The sequence below is a fragment of the Talpa occidentalis genome, unplaced genomic scaffold (assembly GCF_014898055.3).
Source record: "Talpa occidentalis isolate TD23 unplaced genomic scaffold, MPIMG_talOcc4v2.1 talOcc4.4, whole genome shotgun sequence".
NCBI lineage: Eukaryota > Metazoa > Chordata > Mammalia > Eulipotyphla > Talpidae > Talpa > Talpa occidentalis.
In genome coordinates, this window is record NW_023604295.1 from 131,834,015 (window position 1) to 131,838,132 (window position 4,118).

Genomic DNA, 4,118 nt, shown 5'->3' on the forward strand with positions numbered 1-4,118 from the left:
CCATTAATTGGGATATTTTGCAGCTATTTGAAAATTCATTTCACCATTCCTAATTTGCTTGTTTATGTTTGATTCATTGACTATTCTTTTGAACTGGCTCTGTCACCTTGCTGGTTCTATCATTAACTGTTGAGTAAAATATAATCAGTGATGTATTCAATTTATAAATACATGAAAGTCATAATTTCATCTCTATTTAAAAACAACAAGTTTTTTTTTAATCAGTAAACTTTTGTTTGGACATAGGTTTTGTTTTGTTTTTTAGAGATTGATTTTATTTATTTATACATACAAGAACTAGGGTGTAGGCCAGAGGGGTGAGGGAGTGAAAGGGAGACAGAATGTTCACCAGAGACAGAGTGGGGAGCAGAACAGGCAGATCGACTCACTGCTGAGGGGAGCAGCGGGTGAGACAGGAGAGGTCTGCTGTGCCATGTAGGTTAGCAACTTGGCCATGGATCAAACTTGTGCTGCAGTGGCTGGTGAAAGCTTGAAAGTGCTGAAACTTTAACCCCTAGGACAACAGCAAGGCACTAGACGTAGGTTTTGATAATTTAATTCAATAAGGAAGTCATTAGGCTGAGGAGGCTCTAAGCTGTGGTTGCCTGGGTAAGCAAACCAAAATCTAAGCCTGTAAATGACTCAAGTTCATAAAGTAAAAAACACAAAAGACAACTAATTACAAACATCCAGCGAGACTTTAAATTATGTCACTCAAATAATTTCTTTTCTTTGCTTCTGAACTTTCTTCATCTTACTGCTGGGTCCCTTTGGGGCGTGCACCTAATCACTTCTGGTTTGCATCCCCCAATTTCAGTAGATCTTTTTCCTGATAGACTTAAAGTTTTGAATGGGCCTCAGCTTGTATTTCAGCAGTTAATTGACTATAACAATTTTTTTCAAGCAACAAAAAATGACACCTAAACTTTTACAAAATAAGTGAAGTGACAAGGTTATAAAATGGAATGTACAGCACTCATTAATTTTTTTTGCTGCATATTCCATAAATTTAACAGGTTTACCTCTTATTATCTCCTCCTCTGCTGCCATGGCCTTCTTTGCTAGTTAACTTCAGCAATTTTTAGTGTGTCTCCTTGAGTGACATCATTCTATGTATGCACGGTGCGTTCTTGATTTTTCCATAATCCATCTAACGGCCCTTGTGTTGTAAAATGTTATGGAAGACTTGGTGGTAAACAAAAGGGGAATTAAAATGCAGAGAAAAAGGACATTTAATGACAAATTTTCTATGTCATGGTCCTTGGAGTTCACCAGAACACTCCTCCAAGAGGGCCTCTCACCACTAACTCTTCCAACTATGTATGTCCTGCAATGTTTCACAAGCTGCCCTATTTCCCAAGATCTAGAGAAAATGCCGCCTTCATAATAATCTCTATAAAAATCCAATTGTGTTGTTCAAGAACAGGTTACTTAATATTTCAACCAGAATCATCTGCATTTTGATGTGTTTATTCCTGGGCTATTGGGAAGGGGCCAACATTACATCTTTCATGTCTAATCTCTCCTAGAACCAGGGAGATACTGCCCTAAACGCCAATTTTGGGGTCTGCATCATCCACCCACAGAAGGAACAGTATATATATATATATTATATATATAGTATATATATATATATAATTTCAATTATGCAGTACTTTTTTAATCCTCATTTCGTACTTTTTTCTTTGTAATTATTTACCTGATAGAGTATCTTTTTTTTTTAATTGCCCATTGGGGGTGAAAAATGAGGTTTAGATAGTAGTAGTTTTCTGGGTTGCTATAAAATGAGACAACTTTTAAGAAAATTTTACTTTTCCAACAACGACTTCTTAAATCTAAAAGGTGGCCCACATGTGAACAATATATTCTTCATAGTTGTTCCTACTATAAAATAAAAATATATGTATCACCATATTATGGACTTGCATTAGTTTGTGCTAAGGAATAAATGTGCAGTGTAGTCATTATCTATGCACAGAAGGTTAGCATTGAGGGATTTGGTCATACTCCCTAGCAGTCTGGATTTAAAATAGATGTACATGTGTGAATTATTGTCACCATTATTTGTTCACATTTGACAGCAGAACACTGTCTTAAAAGCAGTTTTATTTTTAGCTTATTTAAATCACAGGCCATCCCTTTTCTGACTTGGCACACTTTTAGCATCCCCGACAACTGACATATTGTACTTGATTTTTCACAGATAAACGATTATTTGAAGTAAATAATGTAGCATTCTTATGGAAAAGCTTTTTTTTAAAATAATTCAAAGATGCTTAGACATTTTGATATGCTAAAAACAGAATTATCTATGTGTAGACTTGTCAATCATTAGTACTATTTTAGATTAGCATTTCTAAAAGTTGCAGTCTTTGAAAAGATATATGGAAATTGCATGGAATGTTTTAATCTCATCATATTAATTGTCAGTGTTGAATAATATATTTTACAATAATTATATTTTACAATAATTATAATAGTAATGAAAGAGAACACTTATTCTTTTTAAGTAATTTCCGCAGTGGTAAAAAGTGTTCAAGAGCTATCATTTTATAGGTGAGGAAATTGGAGTTAATGAATCAGACTGTGGTTATGGAAGATATTACACAAAATAATTATTAGTCTAACATCAATCTCTTTGATACTAAAATCCATGCCTCTGAAAGACTTTTGATAACGACAGATCATCCAGCCTTAGGAAGTACCATGTTCAAAAAACGTGGGAAATATGTTCAGATGCAGTAGGGTTGACTAGGTCAAGAATCAGTTTGAGAAGGTATCTGTCACATTACAACTTCGATGCACTTCACTGAGTTCAAGTTTTAGTGCTCCCTTCTATGTGCTCAAATCCAAGATTGCCTTGTTTTACAACCCCAAGGCCACACCATTCACATTACATTTTCTGTCACCTGGATCCTAGGAGTGTACCTCCTTCAGCAGTGCCATTGATCTTATTGGAGATCCATGATTGTTTAAGAGGCTTCTAATCTGTGCATGTAGTTCTTCTATAAACAAAGAAGGAGAACAATACAAAAGCATTAAAATAATTCTGTGACTTAAACATGTGGTAGAGACAGTTTTTAGTAAATTGTGGAGCCTTCCAGTTTTCCTTGATGACTCCCCAATCTCCCCTCTCCCCATCTGCTTTACATGGATATTGATTAGTCATCTCTTGGCCTCCCCAATGGCTTATCATTGCAGTCATTGACTTTACAGCCGTTCTTCCTGGCTAGAATCTAAATAATTTCTTCAGATTTTTCTTCTAGTTTACTAATTAATTCTTTCCTATGGTGTAATCTGCTTTTAATGCAAGGGCTAATTTAAATTTTTTTTTTGATATTATATTTTTGTTTCTAAAAGTTCTTATTAGTATTTTTTCCAAATTTTCTTGTTATATTTTCAAAGTTTCTGGTCTCTGCTTATATATCATTTCAATTCCCCATTTTATTTATTTATTTAAACATAGTGGATACTGTTATTTATATTTTTATATGATCACTCCAATATCTGGAGCTCCTAAAATACATGTCTATAGACTTCAGTTTCTGTTGCTCCTCTAGGTATTTTACCATATACTCATGTGTTTTAAGAATTTGTCTGTGGGAATGTTTTAAAACTTTAACTGAAAGTAAGTTTTTCCAGTGAAGATTGTAAGTATTTGGGGGCACTTTCAACCCAAAAACAACTTAAAATAATTCCTCAATATGAGACTTTGGAGCCTGCTAATGAATTTGGCCACAAACCAATTTATGTTCCTTATTTATCAGGAATTTTCCCCTTCTATCTAAACAAACAGGTGCAGTTCTTGCCATTTTATTTCTGTCTTTAGTTTTATTTTGGAGTTCTTTTATACCCAGGCCATGGCTCTTTGTGTTTCCCACTTTTTCTTAGGTGTTCTGTTAGACTTGCTGTCCCAGGAAGTCATCTTAGTTTTTGACACAAGCAAAACTAACTGAAAAAATTGAGGTAAAAGCAGGACTCTAGTGAGGTAAATCTCAACTTTGTTCTCTTACTTTTCTTTCTGCTTTCTTAGTAATGAATTGAAAATATTTTAAAAACATTCCTTACAAGCATCACTTAAACAAGAAGGAGAAAGAAAATAAAGGAAACTACTAGAG